Source organism: Armigeres subalbatus, chromosome 3, assembly GCF_024139115.2.
Source record: "Armigeres subalbatus isolate Guangzhou_Male chromosome 3, GZ_Asu_2, whole genome shotgun sequence".
Classification (NCBI taxonomy): Eukaryota; Metazoa; Arthropoda; class Insecta; order Diptera; family Culicidae; genus Armigeres; species Armigeres subalbatus.
The window spans coordinates 335243947-335258803 of record NC_085141.1 but is presented as its reverse complement, the minus strand read 5'-3'; the positions used below and the strand labels follow the sequence as shown (position 1 = coordinate 335258803).

Below are 14857 nucleotides of genomic sequence, written 5' to 3'. Positions count from 1 at the left end.
TTGCGCATGTTTTGCTTATGTTCGCATAATTAAAACTTCGGGAACAATCCGATAGATAAGGAAATTGTTGTCCCAATTTTTTGCCGGCCATTGGTGGGAAATGGTTTCCCTTTTTTCCTGGGAGTTTTGGGATTTGCGTTTTTTTTTTTTTTCCTTGTCGGGTATATTTTATTACTGCGACCATTTTTTTGATCTATTGTAATATATTCCCCTTTTTTCTTGCTATGTCATTATGGCGTATCGCTATTGGAAGTGATCGTCATTGTTTGACTAACAGCTTCTCCCCAACACGGCTCAGCTTTTCGAATGAAATGCACCACCGAATTGGGATTTGTTCTACCAAGCTCAAGTGGTTCTGGTGAAGAACTTTTGTCTTGTTCGAAAAATTGCCGGACAACGGCATAACAGATGCTCCGAATCTTCTTTTTCTATGTCGCAGAAGCGACATAGATCATTCTGAAGTTTCCCTATAAGCTTCAAATGATATCGACTCGGACAATGACCTGTAATGAGACCCGTATAAGTGCTTAGGTCTCTTTTAGATAATTCTAAGATGTTGCGAGTCATGGAAACATTCGGAGTGATAAAACGTTTCGATTGCCTGGCATTAGTTGCGTTCCTAAAATTGGTTTCTATTTTCATAGATTCCCATACCTTCAGCTTCACACGAAGAGAAGTTGGTAAGCTGCATAAAGGTTCCGGTGACAGGACAACCGACTTGATGATCCGAGTCTCGCCAATATATCGGCTTTTTTGTTACCATCTATTCCACAGTGTCCTGCAACCCAATATAGATTGACTCGGTTCCGACAAGACAATTTTTGAGAGACTGAATGCATTCCCAAACTTGTTTTGAAGTGCATGTTGCCGACTTCAGAGCATTCAAAGCTGCTTGGCTGTCGGACATTATGCATATATTTGAGTGTCTGTAGTTCCTACGCAAACATATTACAGAACACTCTAGAATTGCGTGAACTTCCGCTTGGAATACGGATGGCCAACTTCCCATGGGAATCGATATGTCTATCCCAGGGCCAGTAACTCCTGCTCCCACATGGTTGTTCAATTTTGAACCGTCAGTATAAAACGTAATTGATCCTGAACGAAGTGTTGGTCCTCCATTCAACCATGTATTGCGCCCAGGATCCAGTCCTCATTGTTTATTACTAGGGAGTTTATACTGAAGTTTTTTAGAATGCTAAGATGACCCTTAAGGTCACCTCCTAAGAGGTTTTCGGATCTTCTGATCCTCAAGGCAATCTTTTCAGCTTCTAATTGTACAATTTGATGCAGAGGAAGCATGTACAGTAAAGCATTTAGTGCACTCGATGGTGTACTGCTCATTGCACCTGTAATTGAGATAGTCGCTAATCGTTGAAGTTTTTCGAGCTTCATCTGAGCACTCTTCTCTTTCGTCTTTGGCCACCAGACCAACGAACCATAGGTAATTCTTGGTTTTACTATAGCTGAATATATCCAATGGATCATTTTCGGCTTAAGTCCCCATTTCCTACCAAAAGTTCGTTTACTAATCCATAGAGCATTTGTCGCTTTATTAATACCGTATTCTAAATGCTTGTTCCAGTTAAGTTAGCTATCAAGAACTACGCCAAGGTATTTGACTGTATTTGAAAGTTCCAATCGTGTACCTTTCAATGTCATGTTGTTTAGTGAGAATTTCCTCCTACGCGTGAAGGGCACAATAGTGGTTTTGGACGGATTTACACTCAATCCTTCTCTATCGCACCATGTGGAGACATAGTTTAAAGCAGTTTGCATTCTGTTGGCGATAATGTCATTGTATTTGCCTCGTACTATTATGACAATATCGTCAGCGAAACCAATTACTTCGAAGCCCTGGGCTATAAGGTATTTGAGAAGATCATCTACTATTAAAGACCACAATAAAGGTGATAATACGCCTCCTTGTGGGCACCCTTTGATTGCTCTAACACTAATGTGAGAGTTTCCAAGGTTAGCTGATATTTCTCTTTTGTTAACATTTCTTTAATCCAATCTACAATGCATTTATCGAAGCCACGATTTGACATTGCCTTTTTATGGCATTATGAGAAGTATTGTCAAAAGCTGTCTAAGACAGCTGCAAGAGAATTTTTTTTGCTTCTAAAGATTTTTCCAATTTTTTAACAACTGCATGTAATGCGGTTACAGATTATTTACCATCCAGATAAGCGAACTGGTCCTGCTTAAAGGTATTTGGGTTAAGTATGATGAATTGGTATGTTCATCTATTATTTTTTCATTGCTTTCAACAGAACGGAGGACAAGCTTATAGGCCTAAAGGATTTTGGTGAGGTTTTATCCTTTTTATTTGCCTTGGGGATAAATGTCACCCGTACTTGTCGCCAAACTGATGGAATGTAGCTCAACGATAAACTTGCTTGAAACAGCTTTGTGAGGATAGGTATTAAAATTGCCTTACCTTTTTGCAGTAGTACAGGAAAAATTCCATCACTACCCGGTGATTTGAAAGGTTCAAAGGAATCTATTGCCCATTCAACCTTTCTTTCAGTAAAAATTTGTGTGGCCAGAATACGTGCATCGTTCCTGGATCTTTCTAGCTCAGTCATTTCGTTCACTGTTCCATGAATCTGATGGCTGATTTCAATGATTTCAGTTCCTATTGCATTCGCATTTAGGTCTTCATTTGAACTGATAATAGACCCCGGAAAATGAGTGTTCATCATCAATTCTAAAGTTTCACTCACAGATGTAGTGAATAAGCCGTTATCTTTTTAAAGTACTGAGTCCATTAGAATGATCTTTGGTTAGGATATTTGCAACCTGGCAGCTGCTGGAGTATTTTCTATGTTTTCACATGTATGCCTCCAATGTATCCTTTTAGATCGCCTAATCTCTCGGTTGTAATCGGTGAGGGATTGTTTGTATTGTTCCCACTGTTGTGTTCGCTTAGCCCGGTTGAAAAGTTTTCGGGTTCTTTTGCGCAGTTTTTGTAGTCTGTTGTTCCACCATGGTATGTCTCTATTTGTAGAGCGTAACTTAAGGGTACAACTTTCATTAAAAGAGTTTTGGATTAGCCTAGAAAGCTGGTTTGAGCTTTTCTCAAGTTCATCCATTCATGCAAACATATTTTTTCGGCATCTAACATAGTATTATATAGCACCCTATCAGGTTTTCTGGAATCTTTGATATATTGTGTGAGTTGTTTTCCTCAAAATCCTCAAAAATGATATGTTTATGATCTGACAAGGATTCTTCACTCGAAACATGCCAGTTATTTATATTGTCCGAAATGAATGGACTACACAGCGTCAAGTCAAGAACTTTCTGCCTTATTGCGTTCATGAATGTTGGAACATCCCCTCTATTACATATATCTATTTCATTTTTAGAAATGTAACCAAAAGGTACTCACCTTGTTGATGTCCGTGCTGGCCCATACGGCATGATGAGCATTGGTATCACAGCCAATTATGAACGACTTGTTTTGTTTTTTACAATAAGAAACGAAAGCTGCTACTTCTGGTGGAGGTACATCGCCCACGTCGCCGGGAAAGTATGCTGAAGCAACATATATTACCGTTGTCCCATGGGCTGTTGGCACCTCCATCATGACCGCAGCAATATCTCTTTTGATGAATTCTGTAATTGGAATTATGTTTATTCTTCCGTTCACTAAAATGGCAGCTCTTGGTGCAAGTTGCCCTTCATAGTAAATTAGCTTACTGAAATTTGTAGTTATTCCAAGTATCCTACTATTTATTGCCCATGGCTCCTGGATGAATGCGACATCCAGTTTGCTCTCCAGAACCTTTTGCAAAGTACGGCTGATGCCCCTTTGCGTGATGGAGGTTCACTTGAATGAACTTGATATTTTATTGAAGGTCCTTTTTTGTTTACCGCTTGCATGGGGATTTAGTATCTCCCTGTCTTTGGTTTCGCGGCCTCCTTTAATTGGATGTTTGTCTACTTGGACTTTAATGTCTCGGTACATCGACTTAATCCGTTTGTTTGACGTTCGAGGCTCGCTCTGCTTATGAACGTCGGTGCTTGTAGTGTGGCCAGAAGCATTATGGTTTGTTTTTGTCCTCTCTATTCCACTCGGTCCTGGGATCTGGACAGATTGATCGACGATCATTTTGTCATCTCCAGTTCCTTCTCGTGTCATATGAGAGTCATTTTCATCCCTATGCTTTGGTCGTTCACTACCTTCTTGCTGATTTTTCTGCGGAATTTCTTCCTCAGGGTTGCATTCCCAAATTTGTAGTCAAGTGAGAATTCACATTGCTTGATTGAGTTCAATGAAGCTCCATCGACTGTGAATACTAGTTCGACATGTCTTTGGCTAATGGTGTTGCGCTGTAGTATCCTCCATGCGTCAACTGCTAGCCCATCATTTTGGCTTTCCAGGAGTGCCAGAATTTCTTCATTCTTGTCTTCTGTACTCCACGGAAAAAAGCCGATCAATATTTCAGGTTGCGGGATATTTTTTTCATCCACCGCTGTGAGTTCAGCCCCAGGCCAGGGAGTTAGGGCATAGCTTCGGGATTTGCGTTTGTTTATGCCGTTTTTCAAAAAGGTTGGGAGCCGAGACAAAACGATTTTTGTGGAAGTTGTTTTTATGAGGTACGTATCTCCCGATCCCGAGTACAAATCATCTTTAGTGTATAGAAATATCGTAAGACGAAAATCCATAAATTACGGAACCCTTGAAGGAGGAGAGGTGTTGTCAGCGAAGTGTGACGATCCATACAAAATTTACAAATGTTTCATACAAAAAGTGTGACTTAGGGGGGAGGAAGGCTTTGAAAATTTCCCGTTTCGTAATCAATGGATCTTCCATAGGAGCAAACGTAAGATAGGAATAAAACATGGCCCAAAAAGTTTTACCACAGCTACGCCCTACGTCTGTTTGTATGTGGTGATAATTTATCGCTCACATCATGAAATCGGTTTTCAATTGCGACAATTTATAAATCTCCCCAACACTCTTCTTCTTTGTGCTAAATGTGCTTGAAGAAGCAAAATATTTTCTCTCTTAGCTTCGCTTCTCTTCGCTCCCAGTATGTCATTAGCCTAAGCTTACGCAGAAGGCGGACCTGAAAGTAGCTACCGAGAAGTCAGCAGCTCCTAAGCGGGAAAGACGGGAGAAGGTCGAGGGGAAGGCTGGCCCTACCAAGACGGAGAGACCAGTACCTTTACCAGCGAGGACCACTGAAGCTCGCCGGGAGGAAGACCTACCCTGGAGGAAGGTCGTGAACCTCAAAAATGACGTGGACGTGGGTTGGTCAGTCAGATTTTAAAATAATGCATCACGTCTGAGTTTTTCATGCTAGAACGGATTATTTCACTCATTTCCCAAAAAATCATTTCGCTCTAAAAAGTGTTGGTCGCTGAAAAGGTAGATAGACGCCGGGAGTTCCAGACAGCGAGCAGAGCACTGAACTACCTGATTAAATGTAGTAAGAGAGCCTGCTTTGAACAGCTGTGCAGGATGGCGAACGACAATCCATGGAGATAGTGATGGTTAGATGATGGCAAGATTATCGAAGTACGGCCAACAGCTGTGAGACCTTTCGGCATACAGACCAATTTGCCTATACGACACAGCTGCTAGAATTGATTGTCGGTTTATACAGTGTTTGTGCAGGTGGCTTATCTAGCAACCAGTATGGTTTCCGTAATGGCCGTTCTACCATCGAAGCAATTCGATCGGTAACGGATATGGCTAAGCTAGCGAGAGGTTTGAATAGGCGAGGTATTAGGTACTGCGCATTGACTACACTTGATGGAAAAAAAATGCGTTTTATAACGCCAGCTGGGCAGCTATTGCTGATTCCTTGCATCTATTGAGAGTCCTGGATTATCTGTAGAGGATACTGAAAAGTTATTTTCAGAATAGGGTGTTGATATACGACACGAATGCTGGTCAGAAGTCGATCGAAGTGTCAGCGGGTGTTCCACAGGGATCGATCCTCGGACCGGTTCTGTGGAATATCATGTACGACGGAGTATTACGCTCAAGTCTCCCGGTGTGAAAATTGAAGGCTTCGCCGATGACGCAATGCTAGAGGTGGCAGGAGACACTCTCGGCGAAGTCAAACTGAACATATTTATAAATAGTGCAATGTGAGGGTCTTTTCTTCTTCTTCTTCTTCTTCTTCTTCTTCAATTGATCTACATTCCAACTGGAACTTGGTCGGCTTTTCAATTTAGTATTCTATTAGCATTTCCTCAGTTATTAATTGAAAGTTTTTCTATGCCCGCCATTGCATGAGTATGTATGAATCACCAGAATACAATGTTCCATCTAATCTTCTCACTATTGAGAGATTTAAAATTTGTTCACCATTGTAATATCAAATATTGAGACTTTTTCTTGCAGAAATCACTTTTCCAAAAAACTTGAGCACACGCGACTGGACTTGTCTCGAGTTCTTCAAGAGACAAGATTTGGATAGTCCAACTGACCACAAGTTTTACTAATACTAAAAACCGATTTTTGCCCAGCTTGGCAATCAGGTTTCCTCCTCTTTCTTCGAATTAACTTTCAAGCCCACCTCTGATAATCTATCTCAGTTTGTCCTAGTTGTTAATTCTCATATTCGTTATCCGATTTGACGCGGTTCCCAATACATTGGGACATAGCGAAGTTTGGTGATCGTAGGTAATTTTATAAGTTGTCACGTCCACTGCCGCCTTTTTTTTTTTTCAATATTTTATTTTAATATTTATTAAAGTTCACTCAGCTGCAGTCAAGAATGTGTTTGCCATAAATTAATTTCAAGTGAACTATTATAGTACAACTATTACAATAGGGAGACTAAACCATATCCTCCTTTGCGTTATGCCTTTGAAGTAGGAAGTGTATTCTTTCTTGGCTTATTAATGGATGGATTTGAAAAAAAATCTCATGAAGAATGCACGTCATTTAAATTTAACCTTTTCCTTCACTTTCCTATGCGAAAAAAATGGTAGAACAGAAGTTATTTGACATTGCCCAAATTACTGAAAAAAAAAAACAAAAATCGGGAGGGTTTTCTACAAGACACGACTACAAGGTAGATGTAGGACAACGTAAGGCTCGTTGCGACTGACATTTCTGCCGTTACTAAACGATTGTGTTTTGTACCTTAAAGAAATTTCTTCATAATTCTTTATTTAGAAAAATGGTATTAATAAGATTTATTTTCAAAAAGCGTCGTCTCAATCAAAATTATTTGTTCAATCGATTCTTTATTTTTTTTAAGGTCAACTTTCCCGAAGAACCTATATAAAAAGTGCTGGTTGTCCTAACATACGCCCGATTTTAAACCAATTCGGCCAATTCTTTAGGCCGGTTCACACGTGCAGCCATTTTCAGTTTTTGTTTTCAATTTTTAATTAATTAATAATTAGAGACTTGAAAAAATTGGTTCGTTGGGAAAGTTGACCTTAAAAGAATCAAAAAATTGACTGAGACAATAAAACAAGATACGATTTTTGACGGGAAATGTCAATTATCGATTGATATGCTTGTTGTTGTTTGCTGTCATCTCCAAATCCCTGTTTTTCAAGTCGAGGATCCAGACTGATACCGACTGCGCTATCAGCTCGTTCAATTTAAGGCCAGAAAATGCTTAGGATATATAAGCTCCTGGACTGGCTCCTAAACAAACAAACAGCAAACGTCAAAATAAAGCGACTGATCGAGTGTTTGTTATTTGAGCCATGATTCATTTGAGAGCCGGCTCAATTCTAGAGAGCCGTGGTTTAAACGCTTTTTCTTACGAACCATATTGCGGGCTTCCGGTAGCGGTAGAGCAGAACTACCCAAAGCGGATCAAAAAGCAACAAACTGGAAGGCTCATGCTTCCTACCTCCTATTCATCCCTCTTCTCCTCACTCTCTGCCTTCTTCTTTCTCTATCTTCCTATCTCACAAAGCACATACTGTCTTACTCACGGTCTTCGGGGCGTCCCCCTGATCTATCCTCTCGGCGGAGTTCTCCCCGCCACAACTGCTTTGCTGCCGCATTCCACTGCCTCCTCCCGCCTGCTTCGAGAGTGCTCTGCTGGAGACCCCTCTGGCCGTCCAGTGCGACCAACTACTGGATGGGGTCCCTCCGAGTCACTGGATCTCCCCCGTCGTCGAAGAGGCTGCTCTCACCCGGCTGGGCTGTTTCTGGTCCCTTCCGACCACCTGCTCTTTGTTCCGGTACTTGCCGTCTACCCGTCCGGTGGGAATAATCTGACAGCCTAGACGAAATAATCCGACGGCCCTCTACCCGTCCGGTAGGAATGATTAAATCGTGCAACCTGACCGTGGACTGGCTCGGCAAAAACACCCTATGAAAGCACGCACCGTATTAAAAGATCGACTGTTTTCCACTCAGGTGGACTTACCCAATGCTGGGGTGTTATTTGAAAATCTGGATACTGGCCGATCTCCTTCCGACGATCGTTGTCCTTCTCCACTTTCACGTGGTCTGATTCTTCCCGCTTGTCCTGCGTAATATGCAAGGTTAGGTCTCTCGATATACTCATGCGATTGGGGAAATTATACCTGTTTTTTCGTCAGATTTTGGCGCTCCTGACGAGCCCGGAATATTGAGAGTCGGTTCCTTCTTTTTTCCTCGGTGGGAGCTCCGGTGTCTTCACCTGATTTTACGAGATTGAGATTAATCCCTCTCCTTCCATAATGCCAAATTTCTCTTACCTCACGTTCAATTGCTGGCCAACGACGAAGGAACGTTGGATCGTGGGCACAGAAACGCGGCCACTGGAGAACAATCAATTGGCCACCATGTGGTCCCTCGCCCGTGTAGATGGAATTTTCCCGTCCAATTTGTAGCCGCCCGATGATGGCGATGGGGCTACCACTCGCGAAGACGTGCCGGATGAAAAGTACCGTTTCTTTTACTCCAATGTCGTGTTTGCTTATGGTGTGCGTGTGAACTGACTCATCTGTCAAGTTGCCGCGGCGCTTCGCGAATAGGCTTTTTCGTTTTCAGCAGGGGTGGATTATTTTGATTCACTTTCAAAGTGGCGGTTGGTGCGTTATGCGGGTACGTAAGGCGGCAATAGCGTTTTGTTTGGTTGCGTATTTCGAATATTTGTGACTTTTGCCGAGTAACAAAAAACTTACTATCTTAAACGTAACAACCAGTTCAAACAAACGGCTCATGAGCGATTCGGATAGGAAGAGGTTCGAACTATAAATTTATAATAGGATTAGATGTAAATAGAAATAAGCTAACCGCCGATGAAAACTAACGCAAGGCGGAATATTTCTTAGGATGACCGAAAAAACAAAGTAGGTTGAAACGTAAAAAATCAAAAGTGAGTTTTTATTTCACCGAGAAAAACCAATTCAAGTTCGAAAGATAAATAGGATTAGCTACAAATCCTGAAAAAGATTTGCTTCGAATCCTTGATAAGATTTGCTGTGAATACTTAATAGGATTCAAATCCTAAATAGGATTTGCTTTGAATTTTGAATAGGATTTTTTTTTCGAATCCTGTTTTGAGTCCGGATTGGCTTCAAAATCTGAATAGGATTTGATTCAAGTCCTGAATTGAAAACACTTCGGAACGCGAATCTTGAATAGGATTTGCTTCGAATTCTAAATGCGGTTTGTTTCGATTCCCAAACAAAATACTCCTCGAACCCTGAATAGGATTCGTTACAAATGGCAAATAATATTAGCTTCCAATCCTGAATTATCTTAGAATTTTAAATAGTATTCGTTCCAAACGTCGAACAAAATTCACTTAGAATTCAGGGGATCAAACGCAAAGGGGTTTAAGTGACAAACACTTAGTTTTGATAAAAATGGGTTTGAAGATTTTCAATATGTTTTCGTTCCAAACATTGGCGTAAATAAGGGAGGGCTAGGGGGGTCTTAGCCCTCTCTAGAAAAAAGAAAAAAAATAGCCTCCCTAGGATTTGAAAAGTTGTGATATCAATTTTCAACATATAGCATAATGGATTACTGAAATAGTATGAAGACAAAAGAATTATCTTCCATATTCACCATATCATAAATAATCTCTACAATTCCCATCAGCATCCGAGTAGGATTCTCATTAGAATCCGAGAAGAATTCTCATTGGAATTTTTAAAGAATTCTTTTCAGTATCATCTAAGTATTCCAACCGGAATCCAGAAAAATTCACAAAGGATTTTTTTCAGTACCGTTGAGGGATACCTTTGGAAATCTGTGGAGGATACCCTTCATTCGGAATTCTTCCAGATTCGTTCGAAAATTTGTTACGGAATCGTTCAGAGATTTGCTTCGGAATTCCTTGACGATTTGTTTCAGAATACTTCGACGATTTGCTTCGGAATCCCTTGAAGATTTAATTCGTAGTCTCTCGACGTTTTGCCTCGGAATCATTCAACGATTTGCTTCCAAATCCTTTGATAATTTGCTTCGGAGTCTCTCAACGTTTTGCCTCGGAATCTCTCTGACGATTTGCTTCGGAAACCCTAGACAAATTGCTTACAAATTTAACGATTCGCTTCGAAAAACATCCACGGTTTGCTTCGGAATTCCTCGAAACTTTAGTTCGCACTCCCTCGACAATATACTTCGGAAACCCTCGACGAATTGCTTCGGAATCGTTCGACGATTTGCTTCGAATTGCTTCGGAATCGTTCGACGATTTGCTTCGAAATACTTTGATGATTTGCTTCGGAGTCCCTCAACGATTTGCTTCAACATCTCTGGAGGATTCTCTTCGGAATCGCTAGAAGATTCTTTTCGGAATCCCTGAAGGATTAATTCGAAGTCCCTCGACAATTTGCTTCAGAATCCCTCGACAGATTGCTCGGAATCCTTCGACGATTTGCTTCTTCATCCCTGGAACACCACACTGCCGACACTGTGCACTGCCTACGGAATCCCTGGAATATTCACGTTGGACTTTCTGGAATATTCCCGTCTGAATTCACGGAGGATTCTATTCTAGAAAATTCTCAATGGAATCCTTGAAACATTTCCATCGGATTCTCTCTGCATTATTCTCGTCCGAATCCCTGGAATATTTCCGTCGAAATCCCTGGAGGTTTCCTACGGTATGCTTGGAGGATTTCCGTTGGAATCCCTTGAGGAATGTTACATTATATTTTTTTTCCATTTGGGATTCATAGATTATTTTTGAAATATGCAAAAAAACAGTATAGGTCCTTATGAACTAAGCGTATACAAAAGTTAAAACCTAAAATAATTCAAAATCAGTGAGAATTCATATATGCTCAAATTGTGGTCAGCCAGCGGTGCTAAATCAACTGAGCTGTGAGCTGTTTGAGCCGCAGAAAAATCATTTGAGTGTAAACTGATGAAATCATCGTGAACGGTGGAGGCGCACAGGTCTCGTTAATCTTATTAATATATTTACACATTGTGCCAGTCATAGTAATTGACTATTTCCGAAACTTAGTTCGTTGGTATCACGTTGCTTTGCATAAACTTCGATATTTTCCACATCACTACAACCTTTCCCGGCATTGACGTTGTTTGCACTTCTCTAGCCCGTCCAGGAATCAATAATGTCAATTTTAATTATGGCACCGGTAACATGCATGAAAACTCGCTATACCGACCGTGAACGAACTGTGTTGAGCAGATATGCAAAATATAAACTTATGCTCGGAACTCCGCTCTAGCTACGTAGGTACATACGAAACATCTCCATGATTAACGCGCTAGGTTATGGCACGTTGTTTGGCAGTCAATGGTCGGAGCAAATTACATCGTTATAAAGTCTTAATGACGTCGACGATGGAGGTGACAAATGCGGGTCATGTGAAAAATAAAACGCACGCACATTGGTTTTCCGAGAATCGCATCGTTCCAACAAAATGGCAATTCGTGATTTTAATGTCGAATTAAATTTTTGCCTAATTGAACCGCAAACAAATTAGTTGACCGCACCACCACCGGAATCAAATAAACGAACACGTGTCTAACGTTCCAAATGACATATCAAATAGAACAATAAAGACTTTCTGATTTCCAACCGGAACGAGCGGACGGCTGCATCCGTTGCTTCGTTCCGAAATGCCAATGTGGCACCTTCCGGAACCGACCGACGACGACGAGGACTCCCATAATGGGCATGTTCATTCATCGTATCGTTTGCACCGTCATCGTCTTCGCCGGATTCTTTTTTGTGGGTACCCACGTTGCATTTTCCCATTAACCTTTTGCGTTTGCTATCGTTCACAACTCGACGACGACGTCGTCTCTAACTCCGGTAACCTTCGCATTTTGCTGTTTATGTTAACGGTCTCTGTCGTCCTTGGCATGATTCGGTCTGGCCCGTTTGGGTGGTTCGGTACTTCCTTCCGGTTGAAGTCCGAGGACGTCAAACCCAACCGTTTGTTGCCGGCGACACCTTTCTTTTGGCTCCCCATTCCGGAGGAACATCAAAACCGTTGCCAGCTGAGAGTACGACCACGACGGCAGAATGGAAGCTACCATCAGTGCATTGTTTCTGCTTAGGGAAACAACCGAATCGCATCGGTGTGTCTTTATATGTCAATAAACGGAATTATATCGACCGACCGGTGGAACGGGTGGCCTTTGCCAGGGCCATCCCCACCGTATCCATAAAGTCAAATTTTCTCGAGAGAAATACGAACGAATCGTGTTCCGAACGAATGCGGCGACGACAGTCATGGTACGGATGGTACGACGGCGACGACAGTCATCAACGGCCTGTTGATTTGGGTAATGGGACAGAGAAAATGGGATCACAATTGGGTTACCGAAGGGCAAACGATTTTTCTCAATTACGGTAACGCCCGAGTGGCCGCATAGAGGCAGCAACAGATTGGAGATTATTGTTACCCGAGTTCATAAGTTGTTGCGATACACAGTGAAATGGGCCATAAGTGTCTGATTTGTTCTTGAGCATGAGCAAGAGCAGGATGATGGTACAATTTGTATTGATGCTACTTCCTGGATGTTTGAAGATTTTGTGCAAAGAATCCAGTAGATAAAGTAAATCATTGCTCAATTGACAAGAACGAAATTGAAGATTTTGATTGAGATCGGATTGTTTTCTTCATTGAAGAGAAGATGTGTTTCAATACTAAGCCACAAGGAGAATCAAAATTGGACGCAGTAATAATGGTTCTGAATACTGAACTAACAGATAAAGAACTATAACTATACATTTTTTCCCTAAAATTTAGAAAAAGTTTTCCGATTCTTATCGAAAAATTCTTTTGAGTTTTCACGAAAAATTATTTAAAATATAATTGGATTTTTTTTCTTGTCCTTTCTATCCTTGAAAAATTATTAGTTTCCTTTAAAAATAACCATACTTTTTAGTTTCTTTGGTTTTTTTTCTGGATGGCCGCGGCAAAATCTTTTGATTTTTTGTTTGTGAATTTTTTCCAGATTCCCATAGCGAGTTTTTCCGGAAATTTGTTTTAAATTTTCATGGAAATTGAATTCTATATTGAATTCTAAGTATATTATGGAGTTATGATAATATTATGATATAATATAATGAGAATCATACTTGACAATGACAGAACGAAGCCTTCCAAAGTCATCATATCCTCTAGTTTCAAATATGCGGCACATAAGACCACTTGGAGAGTAATCATTCCGAAAGATGTAATCTCAACATCCGCTTACTCAATCGCCGGATTGTCCTCCTCGGAGCACAATCATTTATTAACTACCTCACAGGGCGCCAATCGATTTGTCTGCAATCGAGTTTCAATCTGACTAAACTGTTTCCATCTGTACCGAACCATCCAGAGTTCTGGTTCGCTCTCTGTAGCACTCAGATGGGTTCCCCCAATGTGCTGCCGCTATCTTGTTCGCCGGCAACAATCCCCACATTGCATTGCATCGGCTGTAGAAGGCAAGGCAGTGGTACTGGCTGCTGCCGGGAACTGCACCGGAGGAGACATGAGCCTATAAATAGTCCCATAGTGGTGCTGTGTGCCAGCTCGTCATGTCAGGTTGGCAGGCAGGAAGAGCATTGCATCGCACCGGGCGGGCGGTCGGTCGGTTACCGGCCGGAGTCGGTGGGATATTTCTATTTATAGCACGGGAGACAGCAGCGTGAGTGCAATATTGTGTGTCGTGGCTTTTCCGACGTTCAGAGAAGGTTGCACCCAGCCGGTGGGAGGCCCGGGGGTACTTGTTTTGGTAAAAGGGGCACGTTCTGTGGGGAGCTAAGCCCGTTGTGTATGTACTATGCAGCTTGTATTCATCCCGGGGAAGAAACGATTCACCGTGCTGATGGAAAAAAGGCGCATCCCTTTCTGCGGCAGACTATCATGGCAGCAGGATTGTAACCCGTTTCCGACGGTCGTGTGCCTCCGGGGTATTGTCATACTGCATTATGTTCTGTTTGTGGAAATTCATGAAGTTTGATAACTCGCTTGACAGGTTCAGTTCCAGTGAAATAAACTTGCGATCCACAGCGTTTTGCAGTTGGTTTTTTCAAGGACAAACATAAGGAAAGATGGTTTGGTTCTATGAGTTGCCTTTTTTAAATTTCCATAAAATAATTGTATACTGAAGGAGATTTTTTTTGATTTAAGATTAGCTCAGCTTGCCGCCTGAGCCGACATTTCTGAAACCAGCTTAATTTAGACTGACTGTACATTTCAAATGTTGATACGACTCTCCTTCCAAAATCTAGCTTTTTTGTAAAGCTTGATAAAAAAATAAGAATTAATATCCAAAGTAGATGATTTTATCCTCTACCATAAATTCTTAAAGCTTATAGCTTTACAAAAAAAGCTAGATTTTGAAAGGAGAGTCGTATCAACATTTGAAATGTACTGTCAGTCTAAACTAAGCTGGTTTCAGAAATGTCGGCTCAGGCAGCAAGCTGAGTTAATCTTAAATTTAAAAAAAATC

The 14857-nt window shown here is 41.3% G+C and overlaps 1 protein-coding gene and 1 long non-coding RNA gene across 2 annotated transcripts in view; one reads left to right on the top strand and one right to left on the bottom strand.

Annotated features, from left to right (window-relative positions):
* The window catches only part of LOC134221316 (potassium voltage-gated channel subfamily KQT member 1-like), an 802936-nt gene that overhangs the window by 476601 nt on the left and 311478 nt on the right, over nt 1–14857 (top strand). The window lies entirely within an intron of this gene.
* Nucleotides 7834–9108, bottom strand: LOC134221310 (uncharacterized). Its single transcript, XR_009982317.1, has 4 exons — nt 8680–9108; nt 8527–8621; nt 8367–8468; nt 7834–8309 (listed from the first exon to the last, which is right to left on the bottom strand). It is a non-coding gene; the product is annotated as an uncharacterized LOC134221310 (long non-coding RNA).